Source organism: Mustela nigripes, chromosome 14 (genome assembly GCF_022355385.1).
Source record: "Mustela nigripes isolate SB6536 chromosome 14, MUSNIG.SB6536, whole genome shotgun sequence".
NCBI lineage: Eukaryota > Metazoa > Chordata > Mammalia > Carnivora > Mustelidae > Mustela > Mustela nigripes.
Window position 1 is genome coordinate 46,382,079 of NC_081570.1, and position 23,923 is coordinate 46,406,001.

The 23,923-nt window shown below is 39.0% G+C and overlaps 1 protein-coding gene and 1 pseudogene across 3 annotated transcripts in view; one reads left to right on the plus strand and one right to left on the minus strand.

The window, feature by feature from the left end:
- Positions 1–23,923, minus strand: part of DAB1 (DAB adaptor protein 1) — a 1,136,100-nt gene that overhangs the window by 599,965 nt on the left and 512,212 nt on the right. The gene's annotated exons all lie outside the window — the stretch shown is intronic.
- On the plus strand, positions 13,090–15,341 carry LOC132002055 (pumilio homolog 3-like; annotated as a pseudogene).

Below are 23,923 nucleotides of genomic sequence, written 5' to 3' on the forward strand. Positions count from 1 at the left end.
ATTCTTGCATTGTTTTTAATTTATATTTTTCTATTAGGTTTCTTCTGCTGCTTTTATATATGCCCATGTTTTTCTATTGAGTCGTTAGAGGAGGGAGACCATGCACCCTAAGCAAAGAGAAGCTGAATGCCTAGTGTGTCATATGCTCATATGTGTTGTGGACAAAGCAGAAGCAGAGGGGGTCCTAAAGAGGGCTGAGGTGGGACCTCAAGTTCAAACAAGGTAGTTAGGGGAAGACTTTACTCAGAAGGTGACATTTATTAAGTCCTAAAATTGGTATGGGCCCTGTCAACTGTGATGCATCTGTCCATTTGCCCATCCATACACACACACACACACACACACACACACACACACACATAATGGATATATATACACACACATATACATATATAATTTCATTATTATTCATAAATATTTGCTGAGACCCTAATTGTACCAAATACTGCTTTGATCATTGGAGATTTAATAACAAACTAAACAGATATCCCTGCCCTCATGAGCTTACATTTCAGGAAACAGAGACACTAAACAAAGCAATAAAGTATGCCAGGTGGTAAGTGCCATGAAGAAACACAAAATTAGGGAAAGACCATCCAGCGTGTGTTAATACCTGATTTAATACACAAACTGAAAAATCTAAAGGAACAATAACAAGAAAAAACCCTACTTCTTTTAAATATATCAGACATCTAGACTTTGCAAAAAAAAAAAAAAATACTCATGGTTAGATCTAGCAATAGTTTACAACTTTTGGTGAAGAACCTCTACCCCTGAGGAATGCTGTATAAAACTGCAACTTGTCCTTGCCAGGCTTGACTACATAGGAAAGTCTATTTTAGTCAACTGGAAGGAACAGTATGGACACACATGCATTCTACCTGGTCCTTGACCAGAATGAGACTACGGTTTGTCAGCTGACAGTATGGAAGCTTGGAAAAGTTTCTACTTTTGTAGACTTGGGAATAAGCCCAGAGCTCCCAAACACAGCTCCCAGAAAAACACCACTGTTATACAAAATATGCACTATTTTTGCTACCTTCCTCAATTCCTGAAAGTCAATGGATAGTTGCTTTTTCAATTTCATTTGGCCTTTTTTTTTTTTTTTTGGACAGTTTCTCCATCTTTGTCAGTTAATACCACTATTGTGTGAAACTGAGTATGTTTTCTGATTGACACAATTGGCCCTGTGTGACTCTGGACAAGTTATTTCATCTTTCTGAACTTCACTCTCCTCACTTTAAATGGGATGAGAAAACCTAATTGTAGGCTTGTTATGATCATTAAGTACTGTATGGAAAGACCTTAGTAGAGTAGCTGCTATGTGGTAGGTAGGCATGGGATGAATGGCAGGCCTTATCAGTAGAACTGTTATACATATAATTCTAGGTATTTGCCAAAGATCTCTAAGGCGTGCCCATGTCCTGGTATCTGTGTGGGTCTAGAACCTCTGGCTCTCTGAGCACAGAGAAGGTAAATACGTAAATTAGGACCATCACCAACACATGAGAACTGCTTGTGTCTCAGTGAGATCTGTCACATGTAAACAGCATCAACAAGTTAGGATCACCTCATCTGCACAGTCCCCCAAAACTCTACAGCAGTTGAATCAAGGTAGCAGAGATAGATACAGTAATTATATCTAGGATGAACGAACATGCTGGGGTCTGCTAATTTGCATATAGCCAATCATAGCAAAGGTAACACCCCTAAGGCAGCCAATCACAGTAAAGGGGTTCCCACTACAGAGGGAGAGGATCCTGAGCTTTCGTAACTCCCATTACAGGGTTCCACTTACCCTCCTTATTCCTAGAGTTCCAGCCAGTCTCTGGCTAGAGTTTTAGAAGTTGTTCTGACAAGAACCCTCATGCTAGATGCAGTCCTCGGTGTCGATGTATAGCAGCATCCATACCCACAAGGCAACTAGTGGGCCAGCAGAGATATCACCTAAATGTTTAGGGTAAGGTGACCTTTTACCTCTACTCCAGATGAAACTGTTTCTCGGGTGCCTGTGATGTAATTAAGCACTAATAAGAAGGAAGGTTTAGTCAAGAGAGGTTAGATACTTTTATGTTGGATGCTTCTTTGCTATATTAAGTAATTCTACAGTAAATATAAATAATTGAAAATGATGATCTCTCGTTGGGTTCTGCTTATTACATCAAAGACAACAGCTGAATACAGCTCATAGGTCTTTGACCCCAGCAGCTCTGACAGATTGACTCACCTATTCATTTATCTACTCATCCATTCATTCTCTCATTCAACAAACGTTTACTAACTGTTATATTTCATACCTGGGTTCTAGGCTCTGGTGATATAATGGTGTGTGCAGTCAGTTGGGGACAGACAAGGAAATAATGACAAGAGACTATGACTGATTCTCAGATGAGAAAGTATTGGCCGTTGAAAGAGCACAGATGCGGGCTGTTGGAGAAGGATGTCCATGCACTTCACATTAAAGCCAGTTGAAAAACCAAACCAACCCCACCCCCCCCAAAAAAAACCCTTTAGTACTATCCTGTCCTATTTGTTCCAATGACTCTGGGTCTTCTGGCATCCCTCTCACCCTTGCCTGCATCTTACAATGTTCAGTGGCTATTGTCTATATCAGTCTTCCTGTCTGGCTCCTTGCTTTATTTACTCTGGGTCTTGATGGACTATGGGCCTTCTCAACTGTGACTTGCAACACTGTTGCACACATTGTTTTCTCCCATTCTCTAGAAATTCACATTCTGGGCAGTTCAGGTAATCTGCTGGCTCAGCTCTCTGGGGGGCCCACACTCACCCCTTTTGGCCTACTAAAGCAGCCTGTCTCTGGAATAAGTTCTGGGGAGGCCCCTATGCGAAAATTCCTTTCCTTATGATCCAACATCTCCGCATGTCCCTGGAGACACCAGTCCCCAGCCTAGGGCTGATGGCCATGTGTGTCTGATGGCTACAGTGAAGGGCAGCAGGGCAGAAAGTGGATATGCTGACACCACAGTGGGACAAGATTGCTCCGACGTTGTAAAGCACCCTTGGCAGAGAGCACCAGTAAATTGTCCCACTAATTAGTGGGTTATTTCATCTGAGAGATCAAATACATAAATAAAATTAATAAACCCTGCAAAAAAGTGCATCACTGGAAATAAAAGTATTTCTCAGGTCATTGCCTTAAACACAGACATTACATGCTAGAATAATGTTAACACAAGATAGGCAAATCACGCCGCCTTGCAGGCAGGAACATACCAGTGGCAGCTAGAAGTAGGGAAAAGGGTGGGTGGAGAGCCTTGGGGCGGGTCAGAAAACCTGGATGGTGTTCTCTACTCTGGCCCCACCTATGGTATGACCTTGACCAAGTCCATTCCTGCCAACCCCCACTAATGAGCTCATTTACTTGTGAGTAAAATAAGGGGTTGGATGGTTTCGGAGGTTTATTCCAGCTATGACATTTTATGATTATGGGAATCAAGTGAAAAGACCTGGGTTATTCTGAACTGAGTCAATCAAGAATGCATCACGAAAATGAAATAAGAACCCATTGTAATATGGATGTGAGAACTTGGAGGGAACTTAGATAACGTTTACCCTAACATTCTCCTTATAAATAAAGGGAGAAAGGTAGAGAGCTTGCATTCACTGAGAACCTCTTATAGACCAAAACAACAAAACAAAACCAAAAAACTATGCTAAGGATATTCATACATCCACCCCAAGAAACTTAAGCTCAGAGAATAAAACGTGGCCAAATCCACACAGAAAAGACCAAATAAGATCTCCTACTCCCCAGACAAAAACTTTTCTATTGAACCCTATTTGACTCCCCAGTCTCTTACTGGGACCCCAGGACAGGTTGCTCAATGCCTAACAACTCACTGGACTCTTAAGAGACACCATGGGTGGTGGGCCTTGTGTAGTCATTCTTGATCATTATATTGACATTCCAAATTCTGTTTTTCCTCTGTCAATATTGTAACATCACTCTGCTATTTAGACTGTCATATTTGATACTGAATTCAGCTTTCCTAAGTTTCCAAAGAAAATATCATTATATTTTTGAATAGACTTTCAGAAAGAAGAGGGACTTGTCGAAAGGCTCATGTTATTAAGAGGTCAAAATGGAATGCAAAGGATGTCTGACCTCAGATCATCAATTTTTTCTACTAAACATCAGTAACCTGAACATTGAGGACTCATTTTTTTCTGATCTCACTATACTGTATGATACCCTACTTCGTTAATTACATATTTTAAATTATCTATGGTAATGAGAGTCAAATATCTTTGCCTCCCAATATTTTCTACCATATGGTTTTTAGAAACCACAACCCATTATTCATTGTTGAATAAAAGGCATATTAAGACATATCTCAGAATATATAAGCAATCGCTGCTGGGGTTAATTTATATTATTTTATAGTATACATGTGATTAATCCTCATTAATATGAAACTCTCCTTTGTTGGGGCGCTATGTACAATTTTAAATGGCTAATTAAAATAAACAAGAACTGAGAGAGAGAGCAAAGGCTGGAACCAGAACTTGTGTGCAATTCTCAATGGTCAATTTTTAATATAAATGTAAATGCCAGTGTAAGTTGGTAGGATGTGGGGGGAGTAAAATCCATGAAGTATTAGAGTCCACGAAGAGGCAACACAGAGTAGTGAAAACTGTACTCCTCCCAAGGGAGAGACTTATCAGTCAGCAACTTCTGTGTGAATTGGAAGAAGCCCCTCAACCATTCTGAAGCTCTGTTCCCTCTTCCAAACAATGAGGCTGTTCTGGGATTAAATGAAAGAATGATGTCAGCAAGGGCGTGGCATGTGTAAGCATTTGGGAGATCTACTATTAAGCCCCCGAGTCAGTGCCTCCACATCTTTAGTTGATCTGAAAAATGTGGTTTTGTGAGAGCAAAGACAAGTTAACGGAAACAAAGCAAAAAGTTGATTTTTGTAAAACTAAATTTTCTCTAGTATCTATAGGAAAGGAACCATACATGATGGATTCAACTAACTTTAAGACTTACAAATTGTGAGCTATCTGCTCTAGAAATCTGGGCTCTTGGCACATTGTAGATATATTTCTCTTTCTTTCCCAATACATGCATAGCTAGGTAAATTGCTCCTTTTAAATTATTTCAAGTACTATGCAAGCATTTACAACTTTAAGACAAAATAAATCCTATGCCATGAACAGAAGAGCAATATGGCAATGTATAACAAAGCCTTAAAATTTGGTTAAGCCTATGACCCACTTTAGAGATTCATCCTAAATAATTATGGGTATGTGTGAAGATTTGGCCATAAAGATATCCATGGATCTTTATAACAGTGAAATATTAGAAATAAAGAGATTTGACAACAGTAGTGATCTGAATAAATTTTGATCTAGTCATGTTATGAAGCCATTAAAATGATAATGAAGAGGAATATTCATGACCTTAAAATAAATTTTTAACAGTTTAATGTGGAAAAAATAGGACAGTAGGATGTACAATATGAGACTACTTTTGTAAAAAGTATTTAAGTGTATAAGAAGACAGAAGAAAATGCCCCAAATGTAAAGAATGATTATTATAAGCATGTGGGGGGAATTTTATTTTCTTCTTCTTGCTTATTTGTATTTCCTAAAATATCTACTATAAATTTATTTATTTATTTAGCAGAGAGAGTGAGAGATTGAGATTGAGTGTGAGCAGGGGGAGGGGCAGAAGGAGAGGGAGAATTTCAGGCTGAGCACAGAGCCCAATTCAGGGCTTGATTTTAGAACCCTGAGATCATGACCTGAGCCTGTATCAAGAGCTGGATGCTTAACTAACTGAGTGACCCAGGCACCCCATTTATTTTTATTTTAGAAGGTACTGATCCTCTCAAATATATATTAAAATCATGCCATAAACAGCATGAAAACACACAAAAAATTCTGTTAAACCATATCTGTATAGAAATTTTTGATAAATGCAATATGTTTATTCTACAAAAGTTAAACAAATTGATAAGAAGACTATTTTGATTAATAAGTAAGAAAAGGACATGAATAATAAAATTAATACAATGAACAAACAGGTAGATGGAAATACTCAAGTTTAGAAGCAATCAGACACATGCAAATTAATAAAATTTGGTGACTTTGAAAAACATTAGCATAGTTATACAAAAAGACAAAAAGACAGCCATTTAATAATTAATGCTAGTAGGGAGATAGATGTTTGCATACATTATAGGTAGAAACTTAAAATGTTATAATATAATGTTATTTTTGACTGACAAAATGATACTTTTGGGAATTTGGGAGAGATTCCACTTTGGGGAATGATTTAGAAATCACTCTAAATACAGAATCTATATTATGAACAAAAGTGTTCAGTGTAGCATTATTTGTGACAGGATAATTGGGAAAAAGGGAAAAATGCCTATCAGTGGGAGAGATAGCAACATTTTCATTACTAAATAGCATATAGCTATTAAAGCACTATTTAAAATGCTACGTAGTAAAATGTAAATGGTTTGTTAAGCGAGAAAGAATGATTCACAATAAATATGTGTGTGCACACTCACATACACACATTCACTCGTTCACATACGGAAAGAGATGGCAAGAAAATATGCCAAGAATTTTTAAAGGTACTATCTTTGGGTTACAGAATTACACTTTTCCTTTTTTCCTTCTTTGTGACTGTGTGCATGTGTGTGTGTGTGTTTCAAACTCCCTTCAGTGAATATGGGTTTCTTTTATAATGTGAACCCCCCCCATGAGATAAAAATAGAAAAACTTTTGATCTTCTTGTGCCCTTAGGAAAGTCTAGAGGAGCTGGCCTTCAATGAAGTCATAGCCGGAGGAGTGCTTGCCCATTTAACTAAGTTAAGAAAGTTGCTAAAAGAAAAACAAAGCAATAGAAGTTAAAGGTAGATTGCAATCAATTTAAAGTTGGGTAGGTATCTTAAATCAATTTTATGGGGAGCATATTCAGTTGCAGAAAACCATGCAAGGAAATAGGAAGATAAATTATATTTCTTTATCTTTTAAATGTGTGCTTAGGGAAAGAAGGGAGGAGGGTGACCGTAATGGAGAGATGGACATTAGAATAGCATATCAAAGCAGGCAGGCATAATACAGCTCACTGTTGTTCCCCTTCAACTAACTTCAATTTGTGGAACAAATTGGTGCCGTGTGTATAGGAACGAAAAAGTGGCGACCAGTCACTGAGCTTCCTAAGAAACAGGCGTTGGCTTGGATGCTTGCTTGCTGGACAACAGAATCTGGCAGAGATGGGCAGGCTGGTCACTGAGACTTAGAAAACATTTGTGCAACCAGTACATACGCATTCTACCCCCACTAGTTGCTAATTCATCGCCAACCTCCTTGGGACCCAGTTTCCTTATTTACACAGTAAGGGTTCGTTTTTCATTAAATACGTACTGAGTGCCCCACACCATGCAGAGCAATGGGACAGAATGGTGAACAGGAAAGACCATGACCTCTTCTGTATCTTAACGTTCTAGTGGGAGAGACCCCATAGCAGAGCGGTGTAGTGGTTAAGTGGGGCTTCTGCAATAAGGCTTGCTGGGTTGTGATCCCAGTTCTGGAGCTCCTACTTCAAACTCTTTTTCCACCTCATCTCTCTAAAACCAGCTTTTGCCATGCCTCCTGCTCTGACCCTACTCTGAACTATCACCATCTTCCAGCTTGATGACTGCAATAGTAGGGTCACTGGTTTCCTGCAACTTACCATCTCCCTTCAATCTGGTCTCAACAAAGCGGCTAGGTTAGTTCTTATATAAACAAATAAATGAATAAATGAATTAATGAAAAAACAAATAAATAAAGTGAAGGGAAAAAAAGACGATGGAGAGCAAGAGAGAGGTCAAGTCATTGTTTCCCACTGTATTCAATATAAAAGTCAAAGTCCTAATCATGGCCAACACTTCCCTACCTTGGTCAAGCTTCTGGCTACCTCTCCGACTGCATCCCCGACTGCATGCCCCCATTTAATATGTACTGCCTAAGCTGGCTCCCTGCCAACATGCTAGGCACTCTTCCTGCTGTGGGGCTTTTGCACTGGCTCTTCTCTCTGATTGAAAAGTCCTTCTTTTATATTGCCAGGCTTGCTCCCTCAGTGCCTTCATATCTGTGTGGAAATGATCTTCCATTATTGGATGGTCTTTCCTGATTCATCTACATCAGATTTCTGCCCACATCCCACAAGGGCTACTGCTTTGTACAACTCCGGGGAGTGGCATTCACATCACAGATGATATGAATTGTGCCCCTTGGAGTTGGGCAGTGTACAGCCAGGCAAGCTATACACAGTAGCACCATCTACCACCATTTCTCCACCTGCTTTATTCTCTTTCATGGTATTTAATACCACCTGAAATCGTTTATTAGTTAATTATTTGTTTATTGTCTTTCTGGTCCTACTGTCATGAAAGCTTCACCAGAGCAGTGATTTGGTCTGTTTTGTTTGTGACAATGTCTCTAGAAATTAGAACAGCACCTGTCTTATAATAGATACTTAGTAAATATTTACTGACTGGATGTCTGAATGACCTCTGGTAAGTTCCTTAGCCTCTAGGCTTGTACCATCCAACATGGTAGCCACTAGCAAGATGAGATTATTGAACACTTGAAATACACCCAGTGGGGGACGCCTGGGTGGCTCAGTGGGTTGAGCCTCTGCCTTCGGCTCAGGTCATGGTCTCGGGGTCCTGGGATCGAGTCCCACATTGGGCTCTCTGCTTGGCAGGGAGCCTGCTTTCTCCTTTCTCTCTCTCTCTGCCTGCCTATCTGCCTACTTGTGGTCTTTCTCTGTCAAATAAATAAATGGAATCTTTAAAGAAAAAAAATGCCCAGTGGGACTGAGGAACTGAACTTTGAAATTCTTACTTTATTTTATTTTATTTTTTTAAAAGATTTTATTTATTTATTTGACAGACAGAGATCACAAGCAGGCAGAGAGGCAGGCAGAGAGAGAGGAGGAAGCAGGCTCCCCGCTGAGCAGAGAGCCCGATCTGGGACTCGATCCCAGGACCCTGGGATCATGACCCGAGCCGAAGACAGTGGCTTAACCCACTGAGCCACCCAGGTGTCCCTATTTTATTTTTTAAAAAGATTTTATTTATTTACTTGAGAGAGAGCGAAAGCGAGAGATCACAGAGGGAGAGGGAGAAGCTGACTGTTACTGTGTCATTGTTGCTGCTGCAGTTGTTATTATCAAATAGAGAGTACAGGTACTTATACCAGCGACAACTTCTTATCTGTAAGTTGAGGAAAGGGTTCATTTTGAAATGGGTTTGAGCTAAGGTCTAAAAGAGAATTATAAGTAGATTAAGTAAATATTAAGAGGGAAAGTTGACAGGAGACCTTGTGGCCAAAACATTCTCAAAACAAAGGACAGGATGGAAACACAACTCAGACTTGATTCTTTCTTACCCCAAAGCCTGTGCTCTGAACCATCAGATGATATTACCTCTTAATAAACCTATATCAAGCAAAATGGTATTTAACACTCAAGAGGGGAAATTCTAGATCCTAGAAAGGGTCCATTTAACCTTGAAATAAGCAACTTAAAAATTGGATTTGATTCAGTGCTTCTCACACTCCACGTGTAAAGATCCTTGGAGAGTGTTTTGGCCTTATTATTTGGTGTGGGAGACCTCTATATGATAATTTACAGTTTTCCTTTTATATTTTATTATAATTCTAAACATTGACATATGCATATTATACATCATATGGATGAATACTTTGCAAATGGGCAAAGCCATGGGATTTCTATGCTGGCTTTTGTGACTATTCTGGTAATTATCCAGAGGGACGATGGTGCTGAACCCTTAATTCAGTGTTTCTCGAGCAAGGGACCAAGGACCACAGGAGGCACATTAAAGGGCCACATGATTTTATCTTATGTTTGTGCTTTCAAAGGATTCAATGCACAAGACTTAGCCAATCCATCTCTTTCTCAGTAGAATTAGTGCTAAGAAAAGGAGATCAAAAGAGAGAAAAGGAGGTGTTTTTGATTGGCAGAATCCAATTCAATTTTATTCAGATGCTTCAGATTATTCCAGAAAATACACATCACATTCTGCAAACTGATATGCGGCTAGGTATTACTGTGATTTTCCTTCACACTATTCATATATATATATATGTATATGTATGTATGTATTTACATATGAATATATATTCAAGCTGTCATAAACATATTTTACATGAGTATTTGCTACAAAATTTGGAAAATATTCTATACAAGACTTTGGGCATCGTCAAATCATCTGGACCCCCTCATGAAAAGTGTTCTTAACTCCCTGCTGCACCTGGAGGGACCATTCTAATTGGCCTCACAATATACCCAAGGGTTAAATTAATTTATGTGAACCTCACAGCTGGACAGCTGCCCAGCACTATATACTAGAAGCTGTTTGACACAATAAACCAAGAATCAGATTTTCTTGCAGCAAAAATAAATTTTTAACAACATCTCCCATTTCCACAGAGGCAGAATACAAGATATGATTTCTGTATGAGATGATTGTGATAGAAGCCTCCTCGGAGGAAGGGTGTCATTCTCTAAGTCAAGGCCCTGTCCTGCCACATTATTTAAGCACAACATGACATGGAAATACATTTAATAGGATTTGGCTACAGGCAAAAAGTCTGAGAAAAGGTACAGGGATTCTAAGAATTTGCTGCTGAGTTATGCATGGAATTCAGAATTTACTAGAATTGAAATCCTTAAGACAATCTTTGGCTCATAACAAAACAAAACTCCTGTCAAATTTAGTATATTAGTACGCTCATTGTAATAATAGTCATCATATTCCCAGAATGAAGAAGATAAAAAATGCATCTTTATATTTATTTCACAATTCGACTCCACTGAAATTATTTTTCTTCAGCACATGTTAAATAATTGGCAGTTCACCAGAACCTTTGCAATTACATATGTATTAGTAATAACAGACAGCTGTAGCACTTGCTCAGGTATATTACTTATCTATAATTTTGCAACAATATTGCAAGGTAGGTATGATGCTCTCATCATCTTTTATTCAAGTGTTTGGAATACAATGTGGTCGTGAGTCATCTTGCACCACTCATAAAAGGGAAACCTGTTTAAGAATGGAGAAACAACACAGGAAAGAGCCTGGATCCCTGCAACTCCTTATGGAGCAGAGTATCACCCCAGCTCTGGCCAACTCTCCCAGGACTATTAGGTGTGGTAGAGAAATATGCTCTACTTTAAGTCATTGTTGTTTGAGGTCTCTTTACATATGTATAGATATAAATCAATCATCTACAGTCCAGTTATTGTAGCTCCCACACAAAAGTGCAAGCTAGGTCACTTAGAAAAGAGGGAAGTTCTTATTTTCAGGCCAAGAAAATAGATATCAGTAGAACTGTTGGGTGACCTCCAGGAAGATAAAGAAAAGGTGGAAGAGCATAAAACTCCCACTGTTTAATCATCATAAGATCTAAGAGAAAATATAACACATATCTAAGGAGGCGAAGAATACAGGAAAACAGGCTAGTCATTGAATACTGACCTGGTACATAATGTAAAAGGTAGGCTGGACGAGAAAGAATATTTTCAGGGAGAAAGGTAATTACAGACGTGTTAGGCACAAAGAAAATATTTATACGGTCCTGTCTATTAAATTTTTGCCTTTTGTTAAAAATATATTATACATTTAATATTAGTCATTTAAGCCAGTGGTCAGCAAAATTTTTCTTAATGGGCCAAATAATATTTTATGCTTTGTGGCCAAGGGACAAAATCAAGTATAGTATATAGTTACTCATATAACCGTGTAAAACTATAAAAGCTATGACATAAACAAATGGAAAGACATTTCATGCTCATGGACTGGAAGAGCAAATACTATTAAAATGTCCATACCACCAAAAGTGATCTACAGATTTAAAATAATCCCTAACAAAATACCAAGTATTTTTCACAGAAATGGAACAAATAATGCTAAAAATTGTATGGAACCACAAAGGACACTGAGTAGCCAAAACAATCTTGAAAAAGAAAAACAAAACAAGAGGTATCACAATTTTAGATTTCAACTTACACAAAAAAGCTATAGTAATTAAAACAGTATGGTACTGGCATACACATAGACCCACAGATCCGTGGAACAGGATAGAAAACCCAGTAATGAACCTACAATTATATAGTCAATTAATCTTTGACAAAAGAAGCAAGACTATCCAATGGGAAAAAGACAGTCTCTTCAATACATGGTGTTGAGAAAACTGGGCAGCTACATGCTAAAGAATGAAAACTGGACCACTTTCTTATACCATATACAAAAATAAACTTAAAATGGATTAGAGACTTACATATGAGACCTGAAACTACAAAAATCCTAGTAGAGAGCACAGGCAGGAATTTCTGACTTTGGCCATAGCAACATTTTTCTAGATAGATCTCTTTAGGCAAGGGAAATAAAAGCAAAGAAACTATTCAGACTACATCAAAATAAAAAGCTTCTGCATGGCGAAGGAAATAACTAAACTAAAAGACAACCTACTGAATGGGAGATGATATTTGCAAAGAATGTATCAGATGAAGAGTTAGTATCCAAAGAAAATAAAGAACTTCACAACTCAATACCCAAAAAATAAATAATCCAATTAAAAATTTGGGCAGAAGACATGAACAAACATAACTCCAAAGAAGACATCTAGATGGCCAAGAGACTCATGAAAACATGCTCAACATTACTCATCAGCAGGGAAATGCAAATCAAAACTACAATGAGATATCACCTCCCATCTGTTAGAATGGCTAAAGTAAAAAATGTGAGAAACAATAGGTGTTATCAAGATGTGGACACAAAGGAACTCTTGTGCACTAGTGGTGGGAATGCAGCCGTGGTGCAGCCATGTAGAAAACAGTATGGAGAGTCTTCAGAATGTTAAAAATATAACCATCCAATGATGCAGTATTTGCACTACTGGGTATTTACCCAAAAGAATACAAAAACACTAATTCAAAAGGATATGTGCACCCCAGTGTTTACTGCAGTACTATTTACAAAGGCCAAATTATAGAAGCAATCCAAGTGTCCATGAATAGAAGAATGGATAAAGAAGATGTGGTGTACATGTGCAAACTGCTATGATGGAAGTCAAAGGGAAAAAAAAAAGATCACAGAAAAGGGTGCAAAGAATGATTCTGGGTCATCAAAGACATTTCCAAGAAAAATTATCCAGGAAGGTGGCCCTAAAATCACATCAAATAACTTGGAGAAATATGCCACAAAACCTGGGAGAAAAGGTGTAAAACAGTTCAAAAATAAGCAAGAGGATAAAATAGTAAGGAACAAATTCCAGCAGGTGAATAAATTCAACAGGAAGAGAAAATTCCAGGTGGACCATAAAAGTGATGAATCAACAGTCAAGAGCATAAATGGAGTGACTTCAAAAAAAAAAAAAAAAAAGAACTAAAGCAAAACAGGCAGCTGAGTGATAAAACCAACTAGAACATTGTTGTTCCAGAAAAGCAGATTTGGGAGATCTTAAGAAGAAAAAACTGTGACAAAGGAAAGAGGGTGAAGGTGAGGAGTGATTTGCAGAAGTTGATTCAAGGGAAAATTAAAACCATCGTATTTGTGCATGATTCAACTTGTATGATCCAGTATGACATTCAGTATGGTAATGAAGAACGGCAAAGACAGGCTTTTGAAGAACTGTAAGATGATTTGGCCCAATTAAGTAGAGGTAAATATTCCAGAGATACTAAGAAATTTCTCGTGTAGGGGAGTAAGCCACAGATTGAAGAGATAATGAGAAGATTTAGAGGCCACGTGGGGAAGATGCTCTGGCATGCGGAAGTGTCTGTAGAGTGTACGTACAATGGCAAAGCCATCTTGGAGCAGTGGAAGGTGCTGAGGGAGGAGCGCTGTGTGAGCACATTTTATAAGTCAGCCAACTGCCCAACTCTGAACAAAATATTAGAGGTATAGCCAGGAAAAATTATGTTTATCATAGATGATATGAAGCAGATTCTCACTCTAATGGCCCAAAAGGAAGCTGTGATTAAGTGTTCTATGGGTGCATAGAGTATTCTTGGACTTTTAAAACTATGCACCCCCAAAGCTAAGATCAGAAAGACAAATATCATATGATTTCACTTGTATGTGGAATTTAAGTAACAAAATAGAGGAACATAGGGAAGGGAAGGAAAAATAAAGATGAACTCATAGAGACAAACTATGGGAGACTCTTAACTAGGAAACAAACTAAGGGTTGCTGGAGGGGAGGAGGGTGAGAGAGGAGGGGGTAACTGGGTGATGGGCATTAAGGAGAGCACCTGATATAATGAGCACTGGGTGTTACAAGAAACGGATGAATCACTAAATTTTACCTCTGAAACTAATAATATGCTATATGTGAATTAAATTGATTTTAAATTTAAAAAATAAAAAGAGATTGAAGCCATCTGTGAAGCAGTGATATATGTGGCGCATACAAGATGACGCTAGAGTGGCCGTTTGCTGTCTGTGACAGAACATTTGAAGGACTGGAAAGTGGCTGTGAAAATCATCAAGGCTTATGTTGAAAAGGTGGCTAATGGCCAGTACTCTTATTTGGTCTTACTGGTGGCATTTGATTGTATTGATGGTACCAAATTTGTGAAGCAGATAATCATATCAGAAATTATTAATTTCTGGCATAACATAGTAAATGACAAATATAGAAGGATGGTTCTATTGTATTAACTTAGCCCCAGGGATCCTGCACATACAGAATAAGAAGTTATTGAGGTTCTGCTGAAAGGAGGTAGAAACACACACAGTAAGAAGGATACAGAGTTCTGCCCACCAGAGCTCTGCAAGTCCGTCTCTCCAGTTTTGTTAAGCTGCCTTCAAGGACTAGCCCAAGAGGTGGTGTTACATGAGTCTGCATGTGTGTTGGTGTCTGACATTCTGGGAGCCACCACTGGAGACATCCAGCCTGTCATGAATGCTGTTGCCAGCTTGACAGTGGGAGAGTGACATCCAGGTGGCAAAGACAGAGAGCTTCATGTTGTAGAACACCTGCAGGAGATCTAGTTCTGAAGTGCTTAATAGAACAAGAGAAAAAGATGAAGGGAAGTGGAAGAGAATGTTGTTTTGCAGAAACACTTGCAGAGTATGTTGGTTGAAGAATATGAAGTCCTGGGCTAATGTAAAACCAAGGAGCCACTATTCTTTCTAGCCCTCTCCAGAGTTCTGATCAAGAAGTTGCAAACAAAGTCAAGGCTGAACTGAAAGGCCTGATTCCCACATTGGAGAAAAACAAAGAACGCCAGCAAAGGAAGAGAAATGCTACTTGAAAATCTGGCTGCTAGTGAAAACAGTTAAGAACAAGATGGAATCATTTTGCTGGTTCTCTTTTCCCAGTATGGAAAAGAAGGGCTAGGATCCATCTTCGTGGGAATCTGGGTCCTCTGTATAGGTGTTTCTTCTATGTACAAGAGTCTATTTATAATATAGTTCTTAAAAAAAAGTTGTAGTATATATGTACATATACAATGTAATATTATTCAGCAATAAAAAGTATCAAACCTTGCCATTTACAACAACATGGGTGGAGCTCGAGAGTATTATGCTAAGCAAAATAAGTCACTCAGAGAAAGACAAATACCACATGACTTCATTCATATGTGGAATTTAAGAAACAAAACAAACATACAAAGGAAAAAGGAGAGAGAGAAAGGCAAACCAAGAAACAGACTGTTAACTAGAGAGAACAAACTGATAGTTTCCAGAGGGGAGGTTGGTGGGGGTATGTGTGAAATAGATGATGGGGATTAAAGATCATACTTACCCAGATGAGCACTGAGCAATGGATAGAATTATAGAATCATTATATTATCTATATGTTATCATTATATTATCTGTATATTAACTATACTGGAATTAAAATTTAATAAAAACTTAATTTAAAAAATGTAAAAACCATTCTAAGCTTGGGCCTCCTACCAGATTTGGTCTTCAGGCTGTTTGTCCACTCCTGATTTAGACCAATGAAGCAACAGAGTAATAAGAAGGCAAACTGAGTAAAGAAACCTGAAGTCAAAATAATTAAAAATGAGTGTGTGGTTGATCAGCTTTTGATAGGTTCTCATTTATTAGAAGCCCAGATTCCTTCATGTGACCTTTTGTAAGGTTATCCAGGCTGCCATGTTGATCTCATGTATAGATCCATCAGAATGCTCATTATTTTCTAATCACCATTAGGCCTATGTATCTTTATGCTTCTTCCTTTGCCCTCCCATGCCTTACTTGCCTAGATAATTCACTTCTAGATTAGATCCTGTTGACACACTCCCTCCTATGTATAGCCTTTTCTAGATGCTGCCACACCTCATGCTCTAAGTCAATATCACTCTTCCTATGCTTTGATGCTACTTTGTTCGTGCTTCTATCATATATTTTTCTTGTGTACTAGATATGATGATTTAAACATCCGTCTTCCCAGAGTATAAGCAGGGACTAGGTTTTCCTTCAGCACTATGGACAGTGTGTACCCCACAGCTATACTCACTGAAAATATTTACCGAGAGTCTCTTTTGTATGAGGACTGTGTTAAGCTCTTGCATTCATTATCTCATTTAATTCCCATAGTGCCCATCTCAGATAACTTCCTCATCTCAGAAAAATTAAATGAATTTCTCATGGTTTCATAACCAGGAAAGTGACAAAGCTTGGACTCAAACCCAATTCTGATGGACCCCAGCATCCATATTCTTGAATTGTTACATTGTCTCATCGATTATTGAATAAGCAAATGAAATCTGTAACTTGAATTAGGCTAATATTCCCTGCTGAATCATCTCTAGGATGTTTTAATTTTCTAAAAAATGCAAATGGCTCATAGTTAATATTATAAGTATTCAGGGGTAGAAAGAACCTAAGAGATCAACAGGCCTGACCTAAGATCACACAACTTAAACTCCAACCTCCTGTTTAGTCTAGGACTTTCTGCATCATGTTTTGACCTTTCCAGCACTTTCACAAGGCTGTCTGTCCCCTAGAGTCAACCTCATCTCACACCAATGAATTGGCAGACTCAATGTTAACCTTCAGAATAAATGGTAAAATGAGGTCTTTACAGTGAGTTAAGATTGAGTTTGGCTCTTCCAATTGCATAGACATTCATAAAATAAACAATATTGCCTTTGGCTTCATTTTGAAATAACATCTTAGACTAGGTTATTCATTCATTCATTCATTCACTCATTCATTCATTTGCCAGAGGGAGTGCTTTAGAGAGTGAGAATACAAGCAGGGGGAATGGCAAGCAGAGGGAGAAGCAGTCTCCCTGCTGAGCAAGGAGCCCAATGCAGGAGTCCATCCCAGGATCCCAGGCAGGATCATGTCCTGAGCCGAAGGCAGATGCTTAACCAACTGAGCCACCCAGGCATCCCCAAATCTTAGTGTAGGTCTGATGATTTTCTTTAGGATCGCTTTGTCCTCTGCCTATGGGCTTATTCATGTAGGATTTATCACAATGCATTGTCTTTGGCTATTTATTAATCTGTCTCTTGCACTTGATGCTGAGCTCTCCAAGAACATGGACCACACTTGAATCCCTATTGCCTGGCACAGTTTCTGTCACAGAAATGGTGAATATCTGTGAAGACTTACTGACTTGCTGAATTGAGGTTGGACCCAAGAGATGTGGCAAAGGGAGATCAACAGGGTGGCTCGGCTTCTGGTGTGTGTGTGTATCTGGAACTCACTTAAGTCATCATTGCCTACTTCCCTGTTCCAAAAGATTTCCCTTGAAAAGTTGTTAGAAAATGGCTGTGAGTGAGACTTCGACAGTTTTTTTTTCCCCCCTAGGCCTGAAAATATTAGGAAAATCCAGGTGGTCAAATTCAGTGTAATCAGTGTTTTTCAGGGAACATTGTGGATGGATGAATGCAAGCTGATTATACAGTAAATATTTAATTTTAGATTCTGATTATTTCATATTGACATTTCAGAGCAGTAAATATTTTTATGCTGGATTCAGCCTACACCATGAAAATAACTCCCTCAATGGCAGAGTCTATACATGTAATTGTATAATTTAATACTTTCATTTAAAACATTTCTACTTTTAAATATCTTTTAGATTTGAAAAAAATAATTTCTTATCTAAGAAGGCTCAACCTTAGACTCTCTGGGCCAGAGACTAATTAGTATTTCACTAGGAAAATGGAAGGCTCATTTTCTGAAGATGACTCTTTTGATTTGGGTATTTTCCATTCTCCAGTGCCAGTCAAACCCTCATGGAACAGCCATGGAAGAGTTAAAAGAGAAACCTCCATGGAGGGACATTAGCTGGGTAGCTTTTGCTTTTGCTCGAAAAAGGTGGTTTAAGACATTTACTGTTAGGAACAAGAACAACCCTAGAGGATGGTTAAGGAAATGCTTGTGGTGAAATAAGTGGGCAGGTTTTTGGAAAGAACCAGCTGAGAAGATTTTCTACATTATGTGTGTGCTGGGGGTGGGGGATGTGTTAAAAACCATCTGGTCTCTATAAACTCATAAGTAATTCTGTCTTAAGTATTTATGAGCATTTTATAGAAGGCATTTGAAGAATGCTTCCCCATTACAAGTCTAGCACATCTCCTAATCTCTAGCACTTGAAAAAGGCCCAAGAAGCGATACGGTGAGATAGTGTCATTGCCATTTTATAGATGAGCAAATTGATGGTCGGAGAGGCTGGGTGACTGAGTCAAATGTTACATCTAGCAAGAGTTATCAAGAAACCCTTCTTTTCCCTCACTTTGAGTTTTCTTTAGGTGCTCTACTGGAGTTTCTTCTAGCTTTTTCACTGAACCAACTCCTAGAGAGGTGAACTGATCTGCCTAAAACGTAAGTAGTTGAAGTTTAACTAGTCATGCTCTGATGGTCCCTACTTGCCTCCTTGTCTTTTGGGAGCCAACAGTCTTGCAGAAGTGAGGCATTCTCCTTTGTTGCATCATGACATCAATCTTACCTGGTCCAGAGGTTAGCCTAATTCTGGGATTTCATCAGTGGGTCTGTTTCACTAATGGTATAAAGCCACACCCTGGGGCCTGTCTTCAATCATTCATATTGATGATATTTTGGCCTCATATATATTCTTTAAAAATTTTTTTTAATTTAAATTCCAGTTAGTTAACATGCAGGTGTTACGTTATTTTCAAGTGTAGAATTCCATGTATTCAAGACTTCCATACAGCTCCTGGTGTTCATCACAAAAAGTGTATTCTTTAATCTCCATCTCCTATATTACCCAACCTCCACTCAACTCCATGTGTATATTTACACTCAGAACTCAGCAGGGAAGAGAGGTGTGACCTAGACTCCGAAGAAAGTAACTAGCAGGGTTAGGATTCAAATTCTTCAAAGCTCATGCTCTAAAATCACTTCTCTAGTGGCAACAACATTAACAATCACCAAATAATAATCTATAGGTTTCTTCCACATTTTCCAGTATTTATAGTCGCTAGTTTGGGGTCCTGTTACAAATTTTGGCTAATGACCTGTGAGCAAGCATGTTATGTGTTAGTTCTCGGTAGGCATGGTTCAAAGCGGGTGTCCCTTTCCATTGTGACACCATCCTCTCCCTTCAAGAAGTAAGGAGCCCAGAGATCCTGGATCCTTAAGAGGCCATATGGAGCAGCCTGTGTTCCCTAATCACAATAAGGTTCTTGTGAGTAAGGAAAAGAAAACTTGACATGTCTATCTTCTATCCAGAGAGTTGAGAGTTATTTAGCTTCACACTTATTTAGCATAAGTCAAGCCTCAGTAATGCATCTCACAAGGAAGTGATCAAGGGAATAAAGGCCAACGTAGATACGGACAAGTGAACACAAGGCTCACCCAGCAACAGCACAGCAAATAAGGGATCTCTGCAGAGTCTTGATAAAACAAGCATCAGCCTACTCATTTCTTAATAAGGGCTTTCCTAATACATTGGCTAATATGATATATCTTACACCATGATTAAACTCGAATCTCTTTGAGGACAAAGATGATACCATTGCCATCTCTCTGTCCTCAGGGCCCAGCGCAGTTCCTGGGGACTGTCAAATTGTCAGTCTATGACTGTTGAGCCGAAGCAGAATGAAGCATTGGTAATGAATACCAGAGCTTCAGTGGACTTATTATGCTTTTGTATTATTTGTAATTATCATTAGCATAAATTATACATCTATTCAGCATAAATATATACATATATTTTTGTTTAAGTTAACTATTTAGTAAACTGAATGTAGTTCATTATATAATAATCAGTCTTTTATTTTAAACAGGCATTTTGTGTTTGGGAGGTCAGGCCCATCCAGGCAATTAATTCAGATTGCCCAAGTAAGGGGAGAAATAAAAGCTTTGTGTTTTGAAGATCATTAACAAAATTATCCTAAGATTCAAGAGGAGATAGGGAGAAATTTGGAGCTGGAAAATTTGGACAGTCAAGCCAGTAGTAGAGCAGCACCCAGAAGTGGAGAAGATGGCTTTGGGTGGTAATAACTCTGAGGACCAAGGGCTAAGAACTGGAGCAAGGGTTACCACTGAGGGCATCTGGGGTGGAACAGGCATTTAAGGAGTAGAGTGGAGCATGCATGAAGACAAGCCAATGAGCACAACATATAAGCCAGGAGACACTGTTAAAGCATGGAGGAGCAGTGTGGACAGATGAAGGAAAAGCAGAGCTCTTGCCATGCTGAAGACCATCTAAGGTGATCAGGGAAGACCTGTTTCAGCTGGCAGACAAGGGGGGCCCTTCCCTGTGGTGGAGGGAAGAATTTCTGTCTACCAATTTAAGACCCAGTGTTCTTGGAAGTCTGGCAGCTAATAGGGATGGTGGAACTCCAAGACAGTAATGCTGGGTTTTATAACCAACCTGGAGGAAGGAGGCAGTCTTTGATTCAAATTGGACAAATGAAAAAGATGATAGCTCTTGTATGCCAAGATTTTGGAGCAATTCATTCCTGTTAACATTTTTAAAGTCTTGTTGTAGGCTCATTGGTGGGATTACAAAGAAACATTTGACAAGACCCTTGACCCCAAGAATCCACCCAGCTCCCTGGGAAACAAAGAGGTATACAGAAAAACATTAAAAAAAAAATTAAAAAACATTAAAAAAATTACAGGCATAGTAATCCTTTTTTTTTTTTTTTAAAGATTTTATTTATTTATTTGACAGAGAGAAATCACAAGTAGATGGAGAGGCAGGCAGAGAGAGAGAGAGGGAAGCAGGCTCCCTGCCGAGCAGAGAGCCCGATGCTGGACTCGATCCCAGGACCCTGAGATCATGACCTGAGCTGAAGGCAGTGGCTTAACCCACTGAGCCACCCAGGCACCCCAGGCATAGTAATCCTTAATCCCATAGAAAAATTCCAAAGTTCTCAGCTTGTTTACCTTGACTATTGTGAAAAATATGCCCCAATCTACAACTCTTCTATTTTCTACCATGAACTTTCCTCTTGTGCATTCCAAGCTCTAGTTAAAACTGGTGAAGTTCTTCTTGATCCCCAAATATGCCATGTTTTTTAACAGATTTTTCTCGCTATTTCTTCCTTCGTTTGCCTAAGACATTCTCACTCAACCCCCAAGATCTAGTTATGATGTCTCTCCCTTGATATTTTTCTGATTCTCTCAAGAGAAACTGGGAGATACACAGAGAGAGATACAAAGAATATTAGTATTACTAAACTCATATTAGGTGCTTGTCACTGCCACCGTCTGAATTGTGTCCCCTAAGAAGTCATATGTTGAAACCCCCAGCCCCCAGTGTGGCTGTATTTAGAGACAGAAACTGTGAGAAGATAACTAAGAATAAAGAGTCTTCAGAAAGATTAATGGTCTTCTAAAAGGAGTCACCAGAGAGCGCTATGAGAGACACAGCGAGAAGGCTGTCATCTGCAAACCAGGAAGAGGGCTGTCACCAGAATCCAACCTTGCCGACACCCTGATACCAGACTTCCAGTTTCCAGAACAGTGAGGGGAAAAAAAAATCTGTTGTGTAAGCTGTCTAGTCTATGGTATTTTGTTATGGCCGTCTGAACTGACAGAGATGGTCACTGTGCCCTTTTATCTATATTATATCCTTCAGTGACCCTAACCACCTGAATAGGCATCATTTCCCCCTTCTACAAAGAGGAGGGCAGAGCTCTGAGAGGTGAAATAATGTGCCAGTAGGCACAGAGTCGAGTTCTGAACCTGGGTTTGTGTGACTGGAAAGGCTGGACTCTTCCTACTCCATGTGCCTATATAATAGGCCTTCCTCTGGACGGCCATCATGGTACCTGGCATGCCCCTGGATGATAGCAGTCTTCAAACCACATGGCAATGAGCTGTTTTCTCTGCTAAACCATATAAGAAAGTGTTAGATTTTATTTATTTATTTATTTATTTATTTATTTATTGATATTTTTTTACCTAAGAGAATCTGAACAACAGAACTGATAGATAATTAGGATGAATAAGAGGTATTCTCATCAACTGTTACAGAAACCAGAGGCACGGGGAAATCCTTTGAGTTGGGAAGACTATGCTTTTAGCCAAAAAGAGAAATATGTATTGAGTATTCATTCCTTGCCAGGGACTGTTATTTGCTGGGAGCAAAGAAGAATAAGAGATCATACTGGCCCTTGAGGAACTCACAGTTGAGCAGAAAGAAGACATTAAATGTTAATTTTCGGTTCTCATGTGTCATCTGATTGGGATCTGGCTGGGTGTGTAGGAATCAGCCTTGGGTAAGCACTGGAATCGTCTAGGAAACTTAAGAAAACACTGAAGGCTACAGCCCACTTCCAGAGATTTTTATTTAATTAATCTAGGCTATGGTCTGGCTATTAAGAGTTTCTGAGTGATTCTGATGGACATCCAGGGTTGAAAATCAGTGGGCTGGGAACCTAGAAGGAACAGGGGGGTTCCAGGTTTAACAGAAAGACAGAGAGAGAGAGAGAGAGAGATTGAGAGAGTCAGACAAGTGCAACAAAGCAGAGGCACTGCATAAGCAACAATCACTGCCATTCTGCATTTAGGAGCATTTAACAAGTGCCCATATTGTGCAAAGCACTGCAGAGGAACTATTAATACAATTCAGAGAGTGTGCATTAAGAGCTAAAACAAACAACACAAAAAATCAAATACCGCTGTTTATTTAGTGAATGTCTTTCAAGGGGCTGTAAGTACTAGAAAGACATTATCTTAATAAGCTCCCATCAACTCTGCCAGGTAGGGGGCAGGTTAGGCTTTTATTAAATGATGCCCTATTGAAGTACATTCTTTGCTTGAATCAGAAACTAATGTAATGTATACTATGGGGACCAGCTGCACTTAACATCATAAGAGGCATAACTCAGCATAGCACAAGAATGTCCCTAAAGACCTGACCTCAGGGGAAAGGCTGGGAAAAGAGGCCTGAAGGGAGGTAAAGGGTACCTTTGAAGGGAAAACAGAAGCGATGAAGTAGTAATAATACTTTATTATTATTCAGCCTTACAACGCCAGGTATCTTGGTTTGTTTTCCATGTATCATCTATAGTACTCATCCTGTGAGGCAGGGGCCCCCACTTTATAGAAGAAAAATGGGGAACAGACAAGTTAAGTGACTTGTCCAGAAGCAAAGAGCTTTCAAGTGACCAAGTTAGATTTTGAATCTAGGACTGATCTGAATGAGACTTTATAGCCAGTTCTCTTAACTTTAGGCATTCTTTTAAGGGTGGATGAGGTGGGGAAACAAAGTGCTGAGAACAAGGTAAGCACACACACACACACACACACACACACACACACTAAGATTTCCCTGCAAGCCTTGAAATTAGAACGGGTTCTGTAGGTGGTTGATGAGGATTGTTTTGTGAATGAGTAGGCAGCTGATAGCTAAAGATGTCTATTAACTGTTGAATGGGTTGCAGAATTCAGAACAAGAGCTGTGGAAGGGGTTGCAGGTGGAA